Source organism: Papaver somniferum, chromosome 4, assembly GCF_003573695.1.
Source record: "Papaver somniferum cultivar HN1 chromosome 4, ASM357369v1, whole genome shotgun sequence".
Lineage (NCBI taxonomy): Eukaryota > Viridiplantae > Streptophyta > Magnoliopsida > Ranunculales > Papaveraceae > Papaver > Papaver somniferum.
Window position 1 is genome coordinate 23,585,267 of NC_039361.1, and position 6,368 is coordinate 23,591,634.

The window sequence follows — 6,368 nt, forward strand, 5'->3', positions numbered from 1 at the left end:
CGACTACCACCACTGCACCTCCACCGCCACCTCCGACTACCACCATCGCTGTCCACCACCTCCCACCACCACCGCCGGCACACCACCACCGCCGTCACCACCACCATCGCCACCGCCGCCGTCCACCGCCACCACCACCGCACCAGCAGCAGCACCACCACCATCCGCCACCACCTCCACCGCGACATCCACACGCCACCAGCTAACACTACCACTATCGACCACCGCCGATCACCAACGCCGTTGACCACTACCGACCAAAACCAGCACCACCAACCAAAAATTAGATGAAACCGATTTCGATTTCATCATTAATACGATGAAACCGATTTTGCTTTCATCATAAAAATAAGATGAAACCATAATGTTAGTGTCAAACATTCACAGATTAGAATGTCAGGTTTCAACAACTAATCCCTCGACATATATAAATCAAGGGAAATGATCACATGTATCAAAGGGAATATCATGAAACATAAGCATATAAAGTTATAGATTTCAGTTCACATATCAGAGTCAAACCTTTTTGTCTTCTTCAGTCGAGAGTTTTTGAAGCGAAGGTAAACCCAGAAACTGCAAATGATAAAATTGACAAGCCAAACAGGCATATACATGTCAGTAAGGCACTTCAATCAACATGTAATCTGTGACCAAGAAGCCAAATCTTAGACAGAAAATGAATAATGGGTGAAGGATAGATTACACCAACCGCAGTTGACCAGAAGGTGGGAATTGACTCTATAATCTTCTTCTTTTTTGTAAGGCAATTCCAAAGCATTAAGGTAACCCCACATTTTTTCTCTGCTTCCTCCTCCCACACCTTCTTCTCATACTTATGCTTAAGTTAGGAATTGACTCTACCATCACCGATGCCGACCACCATTATCGCAGACCACCGCCAATGCCGTCGACCAGCTCACATACCACCTCCACCACCAACCAACAACTTATGGTAACGTCATCCACCACCCACCACCACCACCAAATATTCATAAAACCACCACCGTCTCCGCTTCGAACAAATCCAACCACCACTAGCCACCACCAACGCCAACCTCCACCGATGTTAACAACATCACCGCCATTACCACCCCTAGTAGCACCACAACTGCCAATACCATCACCTGCGTAACTAAAATTTTGATGAAACCAAAACTAGTTTCATCAAAAAACTGTTTGGTTTCATCAGAAAACAATCTATCTCTATATCATTAATGAAATATTGATGAAACCAAAACTGGTTTCATAGAAAATAAAAAGCAAATCAGATGAAACCAAAACTGTTTCAACAAAAAAAATCACTTAGAAAAGTTTAGTTTCGTCAATAAAACCTCAAAAAATATTGATCAAACGTAGATGAAATAAATGCTTGTTTCAATAGAATACTATTTATCACCAACAACATTGGTTTCACCTAAAAATTTCAAAAAAATTAAGGAAAAGTTAGATGAAACCGAAATCGGTTTCACCAAATTTAGATGAAATTGAAATTGGTTTCATCATAAATTTCCTATTGAGCGTTTTAATTTTCCTTTTCCTACACTTTCTGGGCTCAAAATGTTTTCTAAAATCTATTGTGATGGTGTATATATTTCTATCCCAAGCTGATAACATTCTCACTCAAGAGTAAAATTAAGATTACCACCTCCGCCACGGATTACCAGCTCCGCCGTCGTAGACCACCACCAGCCCCACCGCCGCCGATCACCACCTGTTTCAACAGAAAAAAATATCATATGACCAAACAAGATTGGTTTCATTGAGATAAATTAAAAAAAATTATCAAAAATTAGATGAAACCAATATTGGTTTCAACAAAACGAAGAAAAAAACAGATGATAGCAAAACTGGTTTCCTGCAAATTCATTTTCAGTATCTCCAGTGAACATATGTGGAGTTGTTGTGTATCTAGAAAAGATTATAAAAGTCAAGATGACAATTAAATGATTCAATGTAATCGAAGTTCATGAACTATATATTGGCCTGGATTTCTATTCCTATTAAATTCATGAACTATATAATTAGCTTTTTTTTTTTCCTTTTCTTTTGAAGCATATCTCCTAATTAGCTATATAGTGTATATAATTTTGTACCTGTAATGCGATAGTGTATAATTTTGTACCTGTAATGCGATTATGCGTAGTGCTTGCATGATACCCAGTATTAGCTGGACGCAATCAAAGCACCCACAGTGCAGCCATACAAAAGCGCTAATACCACCCACCACCACGTTGTTAACGAACTTGGAGACCTAACTGCATTAGGCATTTCACAAAACTGGATGAGGAATTCAATAAAGGAGCTTATACAGTAAACAACGATACAAGCTAGAGTGAATAATTGGAGAAGAAAGGGAGAAAAGGTCTTCACTTGCCTATAAAGTGCAAACATGTTTCCTTCCTTATTACAAGCTTTCTCGAATTTATAACCAAAACAAGAGCCACTAAAAGAGTTGCCGTACGGCCAGCAAAATATCCTGAATAAAAGTATATTAGTTAACGCCTAAGAAATACAACAATAGCAGCATACAACAATGTTATATACTTTAGTCTCATTAAAGAGACAGAAGCTGCACTAAATTCAACTCATTTGTGAAAGTTTAATTGGTGAGCAGGATCAACTTACCTGGTAAGAACGTTGTTTTGTGCTTTCCCTTTTTCGTTGTTACCCAGTAAGTGGTACCTCAATTCTAAGTTTCCTCCACTTCTTTTAACTCATAGTATATTCAGAACCATCGTTGGTACTAATCAAGAAACACAAAAAACAGACAGAAAACAAACCAAATCATGTGCACAAACATGATAAACTTAACCTAAGAAGAAAAAAACGAATCAACATTTTGTTATCTATTAACAAAAAAGAAGTGCCGCAACTTTAACATTTTGTTAACTAACTAAGAAAATTATACCTCAAATGTAAAATTTTCATGTCGGTCATAATCATAAAGTTCCAAAATTTACATAATAACGATTCCAATGCTTTAGCAAAATCTATCAAACATAATTGGTCCAAACATAAAGATCTATAATTAACCAAGTTTAAGGAAAATAAATGTCAAGGAATTCAATTTTTTAAAGAAAGTAAGCTTCTTACCATCTTGAACGTCTTGAATTCCACCCTTTTACTCTTGCAGTTTTGTGCTTTATCTTCATAATCTTCTGATCCCAGATTATGTTTGCGATAATAAAACCCAATTCCCAATTTTTACGAATCATTTCTGCCACATTCCAAATGAGTTCCCCCTAAATTTATCCTTCAAAGAGATACCCTTCCCTTTTGTATCCTTTCAGAAATTTCAATTCGATTTAATGGTAAGAAGATCTAAATCATTTGTTAGGAGCAAAATTCCATCCAATCGATGGGATAACAGTCTCTGAGAACTAAAAAGAAAAATCACTAAATTTTTCAAAAACAAATTGGATCTGATCAAATTAAGATTTTCATTGAGAGATTAAATACCAATCGAACAAAATCAGTATAAATTAAAAATCAACCAAAATTAATCATACCAGAACTAATTGAAGGTCGTAAAATTGGCAGTGGTGATGGTGGAGGTGGTTTAGAAGTGAGATTTGATTGTATTGTAGTTGGTGAAGGTGTAAGTGGCGCTGGTGAGTAAGGAGGACGAAGAGGAGGCGGATCTGGCGTTAATGGAGGATCGGAAATTGGGTACGACGGTCTGAGAGAAGGAGGAGGAGGTGCTAGAGGAAGAGGTGATAGACACATTTTTGTGTCTAATTTGTCTCGATTCTATATATTGGTAGTTCTCATTCTTCTATTTATTTTGGTATTTTATCTCTTTGTAGGTGTTTTTGGAGAATAAACTTTTGCGGCGAAATTGGCTCAAAACGTGGCATTTGAACCTCCGTAGCAGACGTACCAGTGACATCCCAGAAATACCCCGGAGGAACCCTGAGAAAAGTGTTGAAAACATCCCAGAAAAATTAATAAACGCACCCAAGGGGAAAGTGTTGTTCGGACTCTCACTATGGATAAAGGGTAACCCATTTCGGGCATGTGCTAAAGGGACACCGAAACTGGATAAGGGGGAGGTCACCTTCACCTTTTGAATTTTGAAATTGGCGGGAGTGTTCATCACATCTGTTGAATTTTGGGAGAAGATTTGATCGAGTTCTAGGGCGATTCAATCGCTGAAACTTGGTGGGTATCTTCCTTGGACCCAAACAGGCCTAGTATGATCATTGGTTTGTACCCAAATTGGCTGGAAATCGAGTTTTAATCAAAACAAGAAAAATAGGGGTTCACGGGTTCTGTTGATTGGAGGAAGAGATTACGTGAGGTATTAGAAGTGTACCAATGGCTAGGATGATTCCTTGGACATCATAGAAGAGTTCTAAACACATCAGGACACAAAATAAACCGCGAGAAAACAGGAAAAATCCATTATCCGTAACTTGGCAGAAAAGAATAATCCGAGATATACTCGGATTCGGTTAGGTTTTTGTGTATATAAGGAGTTGCTACGAGTCCCATGATAGGATCGGGAGTTTGGGGAGAAGTTGGACGAGTTTCAGAGAGCTTTAGAACACCACAGAGCTCTAGAGATCGAGTTGCAGGGAGTCCGCTGCTGCTGCTGCTGGTGGAAGAACAACGTTGCAAATAAAAACAGTGTCTCAAATTCGCAACTGTGTTACATTCAAACCCTCTGTAACAGTCAGTCCATTGTAACAGCTTCTTTGTAACGCCAGTATAACGTTTTAAACAGTCTGTGTTACTACTTTTCAATCTTTTAATCATCTTTTGAGCTTTAAATACATATTTTGAGACCATGATTAATACGAGGAGCTAAACCCCAACACTGGGATGATGGAGGAAGTCTTTTTTCATCACTGTGGTAATTCTATTAATTATTTATATGACTTTTTGCATTGATTTGAATTGAATTATGATTTTTAGTTGATTAGTTGTGATTTTGTTTGATGTCGCATGCTTAGTCTAAGTACTTTTGATGCGTAATGCTTGTGATTTACATCTAATGCTTTATAAAATCTATCTTGGCAAAGAATAAGAGTCTATAAGTGTTATCTTTTGAGCTATAAATGTCTAGAATTATTATTTGAATCACATGAATGGAATTTGGTGGAATCCTGAGTCTCAGTACCTCTCGATACTGTGAAAACTTTATTGTATATATTTTATTAAGTCTGAAATCGAATCTTACAAGTCCGAGTTTGAACGATACTCTACTTACCACTTTTACAACACATCAATTTTTGGCGCCGCTGCCGGGGACTTGTATTTAGATTTGTTTTAGGTTTCTTTTTATTTTTATTATTTTTTGTTCTTTTTTACGCGTTTTGGTATTTTTCGATTCTTTTCAGATTTGGGGCGACACTACAAGGGAAGAAAAAGTGTTATAAAAGGAAAGCATCGCCAAAGAAGGAAAGAAAAGAGGAATCCGAAAGGAGTGAAGAAGAAGATTTTGTATATAGTTATTTTGTTTTATTTTTAGAAACTGTAAATAGGGTGTTATTTTTGTAATTTTTCTTTTCCTTTTTGGACATTTTTATTTTTGGACTTTTTTGACATTCTTGGAAATTATTTTTAAACCCTAAGGAAGGGTCAAAATTAAATATCAACTGTTTGCAGGGAAGGAAGACAGTTACGATACTGTCTCGGCCCCTCGGGTTCGTACACTGACATCGGAGTCGGTGTCCTGAGTCGACTTCAACGGTTCATCGCCCGTCTGGTACGGGAGGTAAGACTCTATCCACCCACGAATCCCCTGTCAGTGGGTTTTATTTTTTGTGACAACTCACACCCCTGCAATAGAATGTCGAACTGGTATTACAATAGACAATACAACGAATATCAGACTGAGTTTCAAAATGGACGTTACTACTTTGACCATAGTGTGAATAATGGTTGGGAACATCAGCCTTTTGAAGGTTATGGTCCATACCATGGTGAGCCCAATTACTATCCACACGCCAACCGGTCATACGAGCAAAATTCCTCTCTACTAGAGTCAACACGTAAGTTAGCTGAGTCGACACGTAAGTTAGCAGAAATGAATAACTTAGTTATGGACGAAAGTAATGCGACGAGTGAACTTTCTTTCTTAGATTCAATCAGGAAGTCATGTGAGTCGACTCAAAATATTTTGTTAGAGGCCCAGAACATAACTGCTCTTAATTTCCAATACAATGTTTCCAATAGTACCTTTGAAAATGAAGATAGTTATTCACATAATCAAGATGACGAGGATAAAATTGGTAACACTACTTGTTTAGATGAGGTTCAACCATTTTCATGTTATTATAATGATGATTATGATGAGGATAGTGTTGATGAAGAATTTGAAATAAGTAGGCATAGTGATCAGGAATTTGTTACTCCAATTGAGC

The 6,368-nt window shown here is 37.5% G+C and overlaps 2 long non-coding RNA genes across 6 annotated transcripts; both read right to left on the minus strand.

Moving 5' to 3' along the window:
- Nucleotides 1-163: 163 nt before the first annotated feature.
- LOC113274947 lies at nt 164-2,257 on the minus strand. 2 transcript variants are annotated; one of them, XR_003323342.1, is made up of 3 exons: nt 2,123-2,257; nt 710-1,711; nt 164-573 (listed from the first exon to the last, which is right to left on the minus strand). It is a non-coding gene; the product is annotated as an uncharacterized LOC113274947 (long non-coding RNA). The 2 variants fall into 2 exon arrangements; XR_003323343.1 differs by lacking the exon at nt 2,123-2,257 and adding an exon at nt 2,094-2,105.
- A 120-nt stretch (nt 2,258-2,377) lies between these two features.
- Nucleotides 2,378-3,743, minus strand: LOC113274946. 4 transcript variants are annotated; one of them, XR_003323339.1, is made up of 3 exons: nt 3,510-3,743; nt 2,626-3,283; nt 2,378-2,476 (listed from the first exon to the last, which is right to left on the minus strand). It is a non-coding gene; the product is annotated as an uncharacterized LOC113274946 (long non-coding RNA). The 4 variants fall into 4 exon arrangements; XR_003323338.1 differs by having other exon boundaries at nt 2,626-2,743; nt 3,094-3,743; XR_003323340.1 differs by having other exon boundaries at nt 2,626-2,990; nt 3,094-3,743.
- Nucleotides 3,744-6,368: the final 2,625 nt, after the last annotated feature.